Source organism: Pempheris klunzingeri, chromosome 12, assembly GCF_042242105.1.
Source record: "Pempheris klunzingeri isolate RE-2024b chromosome 12, fPemKlu1.hap1, whole genome shotgun sequence".
Lineage (NCBI taxonomy): Eukaryota > Metazoa > Chordata > Actinopteri > Acropomatiformes > Pempheridae > Pempheris > Pempheris klunzingeri.
In genome coordinates this window covers 16,348,670-16,365,040 of record NC_092023.1, presented here as the reverse complement: position 1 = coordinate 16,365,040, position 16,371 = coordinate 16,348,670, and the positions used below count along the sequence as shown (strand labels likewise).

At 40.8% G+C, this 16,371-nt stretch overlaps 1 pseudogene; it reads right to left on the bottom strand.

The window, feature by feature from the left end:
• The window catches only part of LOC139211311 (uncharacterized), a 22,498-nt pseudogene extending 6,127 nt beyond the window's left edge, over window positions 1-16,371 (bottom strand).

Below are 16,371 nucleotides of genomic sequence, written 5' to 3'. Positions count from 1 at the left end.
CTGTAAAGCCACATCACCAATGTATGCAGTTACCACAGCGGGCCATGCAGATACGTTGGTAAAGTCTGGACACTAAAATCCAATCTGATCACTTGCAAATGGCACAGCCGACAGTTTGTACAGTTCCTTTAGTCATAGACTAGGGTATTACTTACTTAGGCTTTTGTATTCCCTAAGGAACACACACCATCAGCGAAAGCTCTCCTTTTGTCCCAGTTGCTGCCATTACAGCCCATCAGCCTTAATATCTTTTTCTATGCTTCTTTTCCTGGTTTTTCTGTGTTTCCTGTGTTAATGTGTGACTGATTTATTGTGTGTGGCCTTCCTCTAATTTGAAGTTCTGTAGGATCTTTCTTGATGTGCTCCCACAGGTTGGTGTTAGGGATGATGTACAGTAAATGGTAAATGGACTGTACTTTTATGGTGCCTTTCTTGTCTTTTCAACTACTCAAAGTGTTTCAACACTACATTCACATTCACCTATTTATGGGAGGTTGCTGATTCGCCATTAGGAGGAAACTACTCTTTCAATTCAGGGTTCACTGTGGCAATTTTCCACGATTTATACCTATACAACAGATAAGATTTAATTCTTCTTGATCTTTTCCAGGTGTTATTTAGGATGTTGAATGGTATTTTTGCTTTTCCCATCCTGGCTTTCACATCATCCTCTGTTCCTCCATCCACAGTAATTATACCCCCAAGGTAAAGCTGTCTTCCCGCCTTAGTTTGTTATGATCTGTAATTATTAGTTCATCGTTCTTGTTATTGATTATCATGACTTTTGCTTTTAATGTGGTGATCTTTAGCTCGAGTGTAGCAGCAGTTCTTTCTACTGTGTGATTTGTCCTGCATCTCTTGGTGAATGTGTGCAAGAGGTGCAGTGTCATCAGCAAAATCTAGATCTTCTAGCTGTTCCACCATGCGCCACTGTATGTCGGTTCGGCTATTGTTACTTGGTTCGTGATCCGATTTATGCAGAGGAGGAAGGGCTAGAGCAGACATCTGATTGGCATCCTTCATCAAAGTCTCAACATTGCATCCCTCGGTATGAGCTCTCGATGATGCTAATGGACTTAGGCGGCATGCCAAAGTGTCTCACGATCAACACTGGTAAATGCCTTTTCAAAATCAATGAAACTGACATAGGAGGGAAAGTTTTACTCTCTTGTCTCCAAAAGTACTGAACAATTTCAGATTTTGACCGGGGATTGTGTTACAAGAAAATTTAAGGGGGCCACCAAAAATATATCCAAATTTTATACCAACCCATTCAATAGCTGATGAGCCATTTCATTTAAAACCATGGATGTCAATCTCAGTTTTCAATGGTGGTGCAAGAGGAAAAGTCAGATTCATCATCTAGGGATCACAATTAACTGTACAAAAATGTGTCCCCAAAGTTTCAATCTGGACCAAAGTGCTGGACTGGACTGAAAATAATGCAGTTTAACAGTTTGCGCGAATGCTTCAAGATTAAAGATGATTAATTGCTATTTGACTGACGAATAGATGGCCACACTTTGACATTACAATCTTCCTCAGTGCAAATGTAAGTGATGGATGGAAATGATACTGAGGAGAATACTGAGAGAAGCATCTGTCTTCCTCATCGCTCTTGTCTACAGGGTGTTTCTGTGCCCTACATACACTGCTGGCAGCCATTACTCTCTATCCTCACTCTACAAGAATGTGGATCAACTTCTGAACCCCCCAATTACTGACCACTGCTTCATGAATTCCCCTCTCCTTCTTTTTCTTTCCTCTACTGTAATGTGGTCTGTTCTCCCCATTTTTCTCTTTTAGCCCTTTTGGCCCTTAACTCTTTTTTTCCTCTCGTTTCTCTCCCATCTTTTCCACTCTTGTATCTGAGTCCTTTTGTTTTCTTTTTTCATTTTTTGCCTCATCTTTTCAACTCTGAAGCTCTAATTTTATTTTTCCCTACTGCTCTTTTCCCTTTCTCCAACCTCTTCTCTTTAGCCTCCCTTCCATCTTATTTTTATGTCTCTCAGGGGCTCCTACAGCAGGTTCCCAACTGACTGACTGACTCATCATTTCTCTTTAAATGACTCATTATTCTCTCTGCATGGTTTACACCACTTACAGTCAGAGAAACACTTTTATACCTGCATGCAATGCCATGGATGAGTAGTTCCATGGGTAAAAGGAGCTTTAAACACATACAAATTGTACTGTAGAGAACTGTGTTCGGGTTTGTGGGACCCGATTTCATCCATTTTTATGTTCTTTATCAAAAGAAAAATGATACGATTAATCATTTTTTCAAACTCAGACTCATCAATATGAGCCAAGGCCAATGAGTCTGAGTTTGAAAAAATAATGAATCGTATCATTTTTCTCTTGATGAAAATATGAAAACGGGTCCCACAGACCTGAACACCATACAAGGGTTAAACTCAAACCTGCATGTTCACCTGCTTCTGTTCTGTGTTTTACACTTTCAAGTTCATCATGATTTGTCGTGAGATGGTTCACGTTGGCAGTGAATGTGTCATATAGCAACTTGTGAACATGGGCTGATTTGCGTCACTCTAACCCTTGTGGCTATATGGACACAAAGCATAATCTGAGTATCAAAGCTGCAGTTGGTAGCATTGAGAAGAGAGTAGACTTAATTCTCCTCCCGTATTCTGATTCTGTCAGGATATAGTGACAGCAAATATGTCAAAAAGCCATTTTTATAAAGGTTACCCACTGAACTTTAAAAGGGTAAGTCCAGTTGCCTTTGACTAAGTATTTCTGCAGTATAAAGTGTGACCTCACTTCCTGCATCCTAAGATTTCCATCACAGTAAGTATATATACAGTCTGACAATCTTATCTCTTTTGCCCCCTTACCAAGAGATAGAGGATGAATGCCAATTTCATTTGTATATTCAATACAAACATATTTTTGTTGTTCACCCAACCCTGACACAAACATTAGTAACAGCCATGTCAGACAATGACAATTGTAGCCTGAAGCTCAGGATTACCTTTAGATTTTCAGTGCTCTCCCAGCTGAGCAATTTTAGCATAAAGTAGCGCCAATGTACACTTTAGTCAGCAGTTTTATGTAACACAGTTGACTATACTGTTTGATGGACTGATGGACTCTCCAAGACGTAACCTAGCTCTGGCCCAATGCATGCTGGGAATGCATGGATGAGTACTGGCGCTACTATTTTATGCACCTTGTAGGTTATGATTTATGATTTCAGCCTCATCAAACTCAAATTTACATTTGCAACTTTTCACCCTACTGCATGGTTTGTTTTACCTACTTGGCCTAACTCAAAGCAACAGCTTTAGCCAGATCAAAGTCTCTATTTTTTGTTGTAGCATCAAACGCCATTGGCTTTTTGTCAAAAGCCAGAATTTGCCTGGCTTTTCTGATCATCTTCAGTTCAGTCCAGCTGAACAACTTGGCATCAAACGCTGGAGTTGACATGCAACACAATCCTGCTCTCAGGACAGAAATAGGATTTGAAAGCTTCCTTTTGAATAAAAAAGTACCACAGGAGAACACAGAAAAGCTCTTCTGTTCTCTCGGTTTTAAAGGGGAAACTCCGCTGAATGTACAGTCACAATGTTTTTTTTCTGTTGATTGGCACTGATGTAGAATAGTTGCTCAAACATCAGTCACCAATGTGCAGTGATGAACTGAACAGGGTCTTAAACTTCTGACACTGAAATTAAAACTAAACTAAAACTATTAGTAGAGCTATTTAGGCCCTCAGCATCACAGCCGAGTGATTTTTTCCCTCAAATAATAAAGGTCATACTATGGATAAAAGAACTACATCCTATTTTAACCAGATACGTTTAGCTAGAAGGGAGGTAGGCTAATGTAATTTTATTATTATTATTATTATTATTATTATTATTATTATCATTATTAACAGCAGCTTGGAACGCTGCCTGGGTCATCAGTTCACAGACTAATTTTGCACAAAGAAATATTCTGTCATTTGACAAAGTATCCTCTGGGTACAACTGCCATGTACAGACGGAGGTTTTTGGACTTTCTTGTGTATTTCAATTCATTTCCATTGGACATAGAGTCTCTTACTTTTAGCTTTTGTGCTTCTACTTCCTTTAACCCAATTCAAAATCATTACTGTTGGCTGTTGCGCAGAGGACATGCAATAAAAGGATGCCAGAATGTCCAACCAAACTGATGACTTGAGTGGCCATTAACATTTCCATTAATTGCAATAGCAATAGTTTAGATGTTTCCTGTCCTCACTGTGAGGTGTGCATTTCTCACTTGTCACGCATTTAATGAAATATTTGGAAACTCATCATCTAAAATGACTGCAGATGTGTTTTTCTCCACACATGTATTTTCTTAAGTGTATTGAGCTTTCAGGGCCACCGTAGATAACAGACATGGGAACACATCCACCAGAGTCTGGTGTGTCTTATAGACTGTGAAATTACCTGCTACTCACATTCATAATTCATATGTATTTAATTCATTCATATGTGATCAACTTCACTTTATCTGCTGCAGTTTGATGTCGATATTAAAATGTGTTACTGAAAACATTTTAATTTACAGTATAATCATTAATATTTGACCCGTAGGACTGTTTTCTCACAAATTTAACAACAAAATACATTTTTACTCTAAGTAGTTTTATTAAATACACAATTTTTATTATGATTCTTGCATCATTCTCTATTTTGCCCCATCAACACCACAGACGTACTGGCCTTTTCATGCCAAGACGCTTTAAATCTAACCTTGTTTTGGACCTTATTGCCAAATGGTGGGCGTGTGTGCCCAGCCCCTTGAATGAAGCGTGTGACAGCTGAACAGCAGCTGAGTCAGAAAATACCAAACTATTATTTTCAGGGTGTGATGGGCACCAGTGCATGGAGTTCCCTCAACACCGCAGCACTGACCACAGATATTCTCCAGAGCAGCAGGGCGACACAGCCTGCAGGGTGAGTCAGTGTAACAGAGGAGAGATCAAACATCCACACTGATGAAGTGTTTTTGAGATGGACAATAAACTTCTGCCAGCTCTTGCCTGGTTTTCAATAATAAATATTAATATCCTTAATATTTCACCCTATAGCTTTTGTAAGAAACAACTTAATTTTGCTCTTACAAATGAAATGTTGAATTCCTAAGTCATAAAACACACCCTTGTTCACTTGAACATATGAGTTGTACATGATCTGATATCACTGATGGCTTATGGTGGCTAATGCTGCCAAACTTTAGAAGGATTGATGACATTATGACTCAGAAATTACTCAGTTATCATTATCAACCTTCTTTACGCTACATTTTCCCATCACAAATAAACATTTCAATGGTTTTATCACAAAAGTAAAAAAGAATAAAGCACAGTGCACCTCACCAGGAGGAGGGAGATGTGGTCCCGTCCAACTCATTCTCAGTCAAATCATCTAATGATAATGTCTTCAAGGCAACTGACTCAAGAGAAAATGAGGAAAATTAAAGGGGGACCTGTGGAGTTTTATCTCGAACAAAGAAAAAGGTCATTTTTACATTCACTATTTCTCTTTGAGACTCATTATGTGAACCCTTGAGGTCTAACAGAGGTGTTGAATACATTTTCTTAAATAATTTCCTAAGCTGATATATGGAACCCGTTGAAACCTGCATTGTTGACATCCATATTTCCTAGCTGGCGCTCATTTTTTTGCTGCCTTTTGCTGCAGCTTTGCTTCACTTCTTGTTGCATTAAATCCTGGTTATGTTTCAAAGGATAATTGTTGTTTCGGTTCTTAGTGTGATACATTTTAAATAATTTGGGGGTGCATTTGTGCCTATGGTAAAAGAGCAAGAAAGTACTAACAAGTTTTACTAACAAAGTTTTCTTGTTGACACATTTTCATTCTGTTTATTTGCATACAATGAGGTGTCTATGAAGGTACATATTCTTTTAATTTTGTTGTTGAGTCACTGAAAAGATTATGATTAAGGAATTCCTTAGGGCCTTAAAATGCTTTATATGCATTTCTTGAGAACATGACTTCAGTAAAACAAGTCAAATCAAATCTTACAGGGAAAACACTATACTCACCATATGATCTAACCTGTTTCTTGCCATGTCAGACTTCTTCATAGTGATGTCATTGTGTTCCCAGATCTCAATTAACTTATCAGTTACAATTACGGATGAAAATGCCAAACACAATGAAAATAAAACTGAAGCTGAAGTAAACCAGAATTATGCTTGACAGAAGCGTGCCACATGACAAGCATTTTTCTCTGGCAGTGTGTTCCTTTATTATTCTGATCATTATGAGCCCTTCCCTCCCCCCCTCCCGTCTTTAACCTTGAACCTGAGGATCAGCTCAGATCCATCTGAAGCTGCCGTTTGGTGTCAGCGAGCCTTTCCTCACCACGCGGCATCTGACGCCCTGTTACAGCGCCCGACCCACCTGTTCACGGCGAGCAGTTGGCATTCTTGTGGACACATATCCATGAATGCACACACCCTCACCCACACCCACACACACACACACAGAAATACATGCCACAGGATTGTTGCCTCCATGTCTGGTTTATAATCAGTGTCTGTTCACAGCACGTGCATGTCGCCTCAGTATCCATGCTTACAGTCCTCTAATGTCCATATGTGGATTGAAATAGTAATTGGTTTTTGTATTAATTTCTTCCCTCCAAACGAGCAACTTCACTGTAAGAGGTGGGGACAAAATTCCCAGTCCTCATTCTGGTTCAGCCAAAGCTCAACCCATACAAACGTCTATTATATAGCCATGTGTTACGGCCTCCCCACAAACAAATCAAACAAAGCTGTCTAGGGGCAGGAGGCAGCAACATATAAGAAAAAGGACGCCAATACAGGTAGTTGTCTATTTACCCACAAGCTTTATTTTAGAACAAATCCCAAACAAACCAAAAGTGAAACAAAAAAGGGACTGGAGACCCCGGCCAAAAGAAACAAAAGAAGGGAAACGCCGGGCCAACCCTACAGCGGATCGTCGCTCCTGACGTCTCCCCCTAAACTATTAAAGACAAAAACTAGAATAAACAAAAGACGCTAACTAACAAAACAAACTAAAATAACAAAACCCCAGCCCCTAAACGGGCATGGAAATGAACGGGCTTGCGGGAAAGAAAAAAAACAAAACAGAGGAAGGAAAAACCTCCTTTCTACCTGCACCAAGTGTCGTCAGTCGTGTGCCATGTGTTCTGCCTCTCCTCCTCCTCTCCCTCTCTCTTATCCCCTCCTCCTCTCTACCTGAGTGGTGATTTACCTCAGGTGCACAGCAGGCAGAGGAAGGAGGGAGACAGAGCTGACAAAGAGAGGGAGAGAGAGAGAGAGAGAGAGAGAGAGAGAGAGAGAGAGAGCCAGCAGCAAACTGCTGCACGTAACACCATGTATGAACATATAAATTGACTGCATTTATATAAAGCTTAACAATTTGCCCCTCGTTCACCCATTCAAACACGCAGATCAGTAATGCAAGGTGCAAGCCAACCAATGGGTTCAGTGTCTTGGCCAAGGACACCTCGACATGCGGAGCAGGGGATTGTACCGCCAACTCTGTGATAAGTGGACGACCTGTTCTACCTCCTGAACGCATAAGAACGCTGCAATCAGATTCGCTAGCTGCAATCATCATCAATCACCTCCTGTTCATTATGGTCACTACGAGATTCCTTCCTAATGCACTTTCATGTGCACCTGACTTTTCTTGTAAGACAGACTTGAAAAACTGTGAATCTATCCTTCTGTAAAAGTTTGCACAATAGATATTGCGATGAATTAATTGCATGTGCCCTTTTTGTTAAAGGATTTTGTCATGTTGTGAAAAGTAATCAGTTTACTTAATATTTACTTAATGAAAAGAGATAAAGAGCTCAGAATCCTTTTAAACTCAATGGAGGATATTTGTCACAATATAAAAAGATCTTACAATGATGCCCACAGGTTGGTTGGATGTCTAAGTAATACATGGACTAATAACTCAATACAACAGCATAATGTGACAATATATATTTATATATATTTCAGATATATCAGACACGTATAAAACTGCTGTTGTTTTGAAATAAATAGGCCTACATATAATGTGTATGTACATATATGTAATTTATACAATTTGGAGAGGCACACATTATATATAGATTATGTAACTGAATTTTCTATTAAACACCTGCCTTTGTTAAACTGCTGTGCATTGTTGTAGAGTGAGACTTCGTTTGAGGTGTGAAGGAGATTAGTGAAAGATTATGGATTGTTTATCATCAGAGGTGTCAGACAGAAATAACTTGTATAGGCTGTTGTGTAGCAGTGTGTGTGTGTGTGTGTGTGTGTATGTGTGTGTGTGGTTTCACGTTTGTACATGTGATCATGCTCATAAACGTGGGAGCAAAGGTCAAGTGCAGTGAACCAGCACCTGCTGTAATCAGACATATACACACACGCACGCACGCACACACACACACACAGTTACCCTGTGACCCTAAGCAGTGAATCTCTCTGATAACCTACGCTAATGTGTGTCCATATAAGCTGATGTATGCATGAGTACGTTTGCGCTTGTGCCGATATGCTGTATGTATGTGTGCGAGTGTGCACACGTGAGTGACACCTGTGCTTAATCTTAACACATCTCCACTATCCTAAATACCCTCATTACTGCCATGAAGCTCTCTGTGTCTATTAATACATGCCGAGATCCTTCACTCTTAAGCTCTTATTAGTGTGCACACAGGAAGTGTTTATATGTGGGTGGGTGGGGGAGGGGGGTCAGGTCAGAGGTACTGAACTACGGTTTGTAGCCTATCAGACTCATGCCACAACATTCAAGCTGACCTCATTCTCACAGTCAGATACTGTACCATCAAAACAATCTGTCCATTCCCAAACACACTAACGTACAGGCAATAGCCGATGGTGATTACTCCAACGAATCTGTTATTTTCTATATCAGGTTACCTCAGAGTGCATTGCAAGAGGAAAAGTGAAGGTTGTGCTCAAGTTTTGTTACAGTTGGAGGCTGTTTGTTACCACGCCCAGTGAATTGTTTAAATGGGAATCATTTTACACACTTTCTCTCCTCGGAAACATTCACGATGTTGTACTGAGTTGTAATGACAAAAAGTGACAGAAGTAGCTGGATGAAAAATGAAAACGCTTGAGAGAGCTTCAGAGAGAAGTGGCCAAGCGCTACGTAAAGTGGGCGTAAATGTTGGATTGCCTGTTTTGGAAAGTTACAAAACATTTTGGATGCAGACCCCCCTCTATTCTACCGCCACTAAGGGGATTTAAGATGCTGTTAGACAGCAAGCACTTTAAACTGCATATTGTGGCCTACAGCATACAGAAGTTTTTGCATAATGCAGGACATCATCATTCTTTTTCTTGTTCTTTTATGGTGCTAAGGAACAGACAAATAAACATGCTGACAGCAAAAGCTCACTGCTAATGTCATTTTACATGCTTGATGGCTAATGAGCTTGCCTGTTGCACCCAACCAGTTCTCATTCCCAGGGCGTCAGTTTCCAGTGCTTTGTCACACGCTTTGGTGTCTTATACCAACGCACAAGGCTCCCTTCTGCATCAGTATATGGTGCCCCTTTCACAAACAGCTCTCATTCCCACTTTGTAAAATACTGATTCCCCAGACCATCTAATATAGCTGTATGCATATCGGACTTTCGTTGTCTCTGTAGCAATAAAACACACCACACTTGATTAACACTCTGAAATTGTAACAGTTTGGTTAGGTTTAGGCACTAAAACTACTTGGTTGGATATGGGAAAATATGATGATTTAGGTTAAAATTACAACTTCACTCCCATAACTTAAGTTTCACTTTCAAAAACCTGATCTCCTGAGTCATCGAACCATTCCTCCACCTCAATATGCAGACTTCTATTCATGTTAACACCACATTATCATTTTAGATGTTAAATGAGTTGACCACTTTTTAGTCAACATTGTCACAATGTCTGTCCTTGGCTACATTTATCAGCACACATTTGTCTACACTAAGATGATTGGTGGCTAACTGGCAAATTTCTGTTATACCTACACTATGAGATTGGTGAGATCAAAGTCAAACAGGAAAAGATTTTGGGCTAGACAGCTGTACAGCGAGTTGAAACTCGCTGTACAGCTCCATAAAACCAAAGAGAGGTGGAGATTCAGGTCATATTTCTTTGTAGGTTCACTTTCAGAGACATTTACCACATTGCCACATTCTGACTGATGCAATCACATGTGCCTCTCTAATGTCAATCACCCATGTCTTTTTAATCCAGTTATCTGTGCATACAGCTGTGTGTGTTCAGCCTCTTCTCTCCCATTTGTCTCAGTTCTCACAATTGTTCATTAACTGTTTCTTGAGTTATCTTGTCAATCGCTTACCTTATCATGGACTGCAAGCTGGTTCTCAGTCCCTTGGACAGTGATCTGCTTGATTTGTGGTCTTCGAATATCCCCTGTTCACTCTGCCATCAAGTCCACCCTCCATCATCAACATTCGCCAGTGAAGCATTGTCCGATACTCCCTGTTCATTAGCTCTCTACCATGCAGGGGCAAACTTGCCACGGCCAGATACAGCTCCCACCAGTGCTACTTCCATCTCCCACCATGCAGTTGTCCACCTCCACCAAGAACAGAAATATTTAATTTTACTGGACCAACAATAAAAAGCCAGGCTCTTCCAGTTCCACACAGCCTCCACTTCTACCAGCACTCCATCCGACCGCTTGCTCCTGGGTTCCCTGCACAGCACCTCTTGCACACAGCACACTTATGATGTCACGAGGCAGCCTGCTACAGCGGTGCAGCAAACTGCTTCAGCCTGCTTTTCTTTCAAACATTTGTCAGCAGGCTGCGCCTCTATCCAGTATCCTTTCTTATTCCCTTCCTGCCGCCAAGGCTAATGTGGATCCTTCAGCTCTGCCCTTTTCCACAGCCCCTCTTTCATCTGAAGGGACTCATTAGTGATCTCTCTTCTCCCTATGGTGCCACTAGATCTTGCATCAACAGCCTCACCCCAAGTCCAGATTTTTACCATGCATTGTGCAGCAATCACGTGTCATCGACCTCATCCATCTCACTGGCCATTGCACCTGGTTGGCCAAGGCTGAGATCACTAGCACCTTCTTATGCCTAAGTTATGTCCATTCACCTGAATTTCTGGAGGTTTCTTTGCATTTCTTGGAAAGGTTTCTTTTATTTCAAAATCAGTCTACGTTTTGGATACAACATCACTCCCAAGATATTTGATTCACTTTCCGAAGCACTCTGCTGGATCCACATCAACAGCCACAGACTTCCATACATCATTCATCTTGTGGATGACTTCTTCACCATTACACCACCATCATCACCTTGAACAATGGTCTCACTTTTCTTCAGGTCAGTGTTCCCCTTTTGGCAGAGAGCAGGGCCCTGTATGTCTTTGAATTCCTCTGCATTACAATGGATTCACTCTCCCTTCAGGCCTACTCTCCTACAGAGAAACGGTAACTTATCGGTATCTTATCTTCTTGTATATTTCATATTACCTCCTCACCCCAGCTTTATTAATAAGCACCAGCTTCTCTCCCTGCTTGAACTTCACCATAGGCATCATTCCCCAAGGTCAATCCTTCCTCTTCCTCTTAATGCCACTATCCCATCACCCCACTACTATGTTTTCTTAGATGACAGCTGTAAAATGGAGCTGAAACGGTGGCGCAACCTCCTTTCCACTTGAAGTGGCAGTTCTTTTTTCTATGATGACCATATTGCTCAGTCCAAAGACATCCACCAGCACATTACACCTCTTCTTCCATGCTTTACACTGGCAACCTCTCAAGTAGAAACCATCTGCTCACCTTTTCTGCGTCTCACAAAGATATGCTGGGTGGAACCAAAAATCTCAAATTTGGACCCTTCAGAACAAAGTACATATTTCCACTGGTCTAATGTCCATTCCTTGTGTTTCTTGGCCCAAACATTCCTCTTCTTCTTCTTGTTCCTCCTCAGTAGTGGCTTCTTTGCAGCAATTTGATCATGAAGGCCTGATTCATGCAGTCTCCTCTGAACAGTTGATGTTGAGACGTGTCTGCTACTTAAACTCTGTGAAGCCTTTATATAGGCTCCAATCTGAGGTGCTATTAATTACCCTCTGCAGCAGAAGTAACTCTTGGTCTTACTTCCTTGGATGGTCCTCAAGAGAGCCATTTTCATCATAGTGTTTGTAACTGCACATACGTTCAAAGTTCTTGAAATTTTCCAGATTGTCTGACCGTCATGTCTTAAAGTTGAGATGGACTGTAATTTCTCTTTATTTAAGTTGAGTGGTTCTCAACATAATATGGATTAAAATAGTAGTGAAATAGGGCTTTTCACTGTATAGAACTTAGTACCAACCCTACCTCTGCACAACACAACTGATGGTCTCAAACACGTTAAGAAGGCAAGAAATTCCACAAATTAACTCTTGACAAGGCTGACATGTTAATGGAAAAACATTCCAGTTGACTATCTCATGAAGCTGATTGAGAAAATGCCAAGAGTGTGCAAAGCTGTCATCAAAGCAAAAGCTGGCTACTTTGAAGAATCTAAAACATGAAACATATTCTGATTTGTTCTGCTTTTGTGTTTACAACATATGTGTTCCTTTCTAGTTTCGTCTTCAATTTTAATTTCAATGCAGAAAATAATAAAATTAATGAAAAACAATTGAATGAGAAGGTGTGCCTAAACTTGACTGGTGCCGTTCTTGTATGTCTGAACACTTCTTCTTCCCTTCTCTCTTGTTTGTCTCAGTATACATGTTTTCATTCATTCTGCTCCTTGTTGGCCTCCACTGTACTAAAAAACAACAAAGTATAGGATGAACACGGACTTCTCTCTCTCTTTTCCAGTGTCTGCCTGATATTGTAGCTCTCCTGGGCCACAGTGGACCCACTGATGAACATGTTAATAAGCATGAGTCATAATTTAAGACAGTTCTGTTTTATTCTCCACACTGAAGACCTCAGTATTTCCCAGAGGTTCTCAGTACAGCCAATAAAATAATGTTGCTTGGCAACAAATAAGTTATTTTCCATTAAACCAAGTTTTGGCCTGTGCTGCTTAGCAACAAACTTTATTTCCATGAGTTATCTCCTGGAGGAAACACCTGAACCATCTTTGTGCATCAGGGTTGCAGTTGGAAGGTTAATGCAGCTCAGTGTTATGTTATTGGTATAACAAGTAAAATGCTGAAACTGAAGGAGTTGTATTTCTTTAGAGAATACTGAAGTTATACTGGTTATAATAACTGTGAGTAATGATGCTCTATTGAGTTTTAACCCCCACAGCCTCATAACTGCCTTAGTTTTTATTTATGCGATCTTCAGGCCTGAATATGTTAGATGGAAACATTTTATGATGTTTACTAAACTAAATGGTTGAAAACATCTTGACAGGACTCAAATGCCAAATAACAGACCCTTTGAGTTTGACAGGTTTCTCACTTCACCAGCCACTCCAGTCTTCGACAATAATCAGCAGGTTGAGACTGTTCATTGCAACAACAATGTGGAATTCAGTGCTGCATTTAAAAAGACACCCGCTGTCAGCACTACGCTTTTTAATGTGTTCCAACCAAGCACGATGAGAAAGTGGAAGTGAATGTTTAGTAAAAAACATCAAACATGTAGCTTATCTGGGGGAAATGGTGTTCGATGTTCCAAAAAACAGATATTAGCATTAGATATTACAGAGATTAGCATAACATTTAATCCTTATCGAGACATATGGAGTGAACCACATGACATGCCGTTGATTGAGGTTATATTCTAATGGAACATAACTGGATGTTAAATAATTTGCCTTCGTCATTACAATCCCAGAAGTTCCAGTTTCACTACTTTGTGCATTTGTCATTTGATGTAAATTTTGGGGTAAAATTATACCAATATGAACATAATTCCTCAGGATACTGGGCTGTTTAATTTAAAATACTGCCAAACACATATGCTACAACCCGTATCCATACATGAACATGGCTGAGTGGTATCTCTCTACCAACATAAGTTTCATGTCACATTTTATCTTATCCCATCTCTGCTGGCATTTGCCTTTGTGTCTATCCTGAAAAACGTAGCAGCAGTGTAGCAAATTACCTTTAAATTTCATCCCTGTCAGATTTACAGCTCTTTCAGACAGATTGTTAGAGGACGGGGTGGGGGGGGTGTTGCGAGCGCTTGTCAGAAAGCAAACAGTGTTGTGAATTACGACCGGACGGTTTGTCTCTCTGAGTGAAGGATTATCTTCATACGATGACACACTCATAAACAGTGCTGAGGTGCTGCAATCGATCTCACAGATGCAGTGCCCCTAACCTCCACCCCCACTCACTGAATGAGGATACTGGGTGCGAGGAGGATTTACACGGCTAATAATAGAGTAAACTAGATATATTTCCAGAGAAGGAATTCTGCACGGGGCCTATTTATAATTACAGAATCCTATGATGTATCCCTTGGGGTTTAACGCCAAACCAGTCTTAGACTACCGGCACACCACTGACCAGCCTGCACAGGAACTCAGCACACACACACACACACACACACACACACACACACACACACACACACACACACACACACACACACACACATAAAGATAGTGTCATTTTCACATTCTCCTTTAGACTTCTGACAAATATGAGAGATGGCTGATAGGTGCGTGTTAGAGAGGAGGTGCGGCAGTCGAAATAGGCACAAGGGACTTTATTTAGGTGAAGTGCACCATTTTTATTTAGAGTCAGTGTTGGTGCCAAGCTCTCATTGTAACAACATGATATTGCTGTTCCTGCTGGAGCCGTGGACCTGTCAGCAAAGCAATCACAGACCTCATCACAGCTCAAAAATAACTCAATAAAAAGTTGTTGCTTCTCATCCCTGCTCATAATTCATGGTCAGTGCTGCTGCTGGTAGGGAATACTTACAGATAGAATTGGTACGGTTGTGAGTTTAAACCAAATGAAAGTGACAAATTTTATGTCAACACATTAATGTATATTTCAAGGCTGAGTTTTTCAATGTAAAAAAAAAAGGCATGTCCTGACACACACACACAATTAATCTAGTTTTTCATGGCTGTAGTTAGGAAGAGAGAGAGAGAAGGAAAAGAGCGAGGAAGGGAGGAATAGTTTCAGCTCATTAAACCTCCATGATTGTATTCCTTCCTCTCTGTGTTTTCATGCAGCCAAATGCACAATAAAGTTGTTCTCATTTCCATTTGTCTCTGTTTCTGTTGTTAGAGGATCTAGTCCAACCGATATATCAGCCAATATGTCAGAATTTTGTAAAATTTCAGTTTTCCCGTTTAACAATAAACTCTGCGTTCAGAACTATCCTCTCTGGAGAATGTTTAGGAACAGCTCTTTTTTTATGTATGTGAAAAAAAAGCTGTTAGATTTGACAGAAATAGAAACACAACAGCAGCAGAAACAGAGATGTTGTATCTTTTTTATTCCACAGAATCTTTATCAAAACCTGACAGCTCTGTTTCCCACTATGCAGCAGACAGTTACAGTGGGTACGGAAAGTATTCAGACCCCCTTAAATTTTTCACTCTTTGTTATATTGCAGCCATTTGCTAAAATCATTTAAGTTCTTTTTTTTTTTTCCTCATTAATGTACACAAGAACAGTCACGGAGTTGTTCTGAAGCCACTCCTTCGTTATTTTAGCTGTGTGCTTAGGGTCATTGTCTTGTTAGAAGGTGAACCTTCGGCCCAGTCTGAGGTCCTGAGCACTCTGGAGAAGGTTTTCGTCCAGGATATCCCTGCACTTGGCCGCATTCATCTTTCCTTCGATTGCAACCAGTCGTCCTGTCCCTGCAGCTGAAAAACACCCCCACAGCATGATGCTGCCACCACCATGCTTCACTGTTGGGACTGTATTGGACAGGTGAATAGCAGTGCCTGGTTTTCTCCACACATACTGCTTAGAATTACGGCCAAAAAGTTCTATCTTGGTCTCATCAGACCAGAGAATCTTATTTCTCACCATCTTGGAGTCCTTCAGGTGTTTTTTTTAGCAAACTCCATGCGGGCTTTCATGTGTCTTGCACTGAGGAGAAGCTTCCGTCGGGCCACTCTGCCATAAAGCCCCGACTGGTGGAGGGCTGCAGTGATGGTTGACTTTCTAGAACTTTCTCCCATCTCCCGACTGCATCTCTGGAGCTCAGCCACAGTGATCTTTGGGTTCTACTTTACCTCTCTCACCAAGACTCTTCTCCCCCGATTGCTCAGTTTGGCCGGACGGCCAGCTCTAGGAAGGGTTCTGGTCGTCCCAAACGTCTTCATTTTAAGGATTATGGAGGCCACTGTGCTCTTCGGAACCTTAAGTGCAGCAGT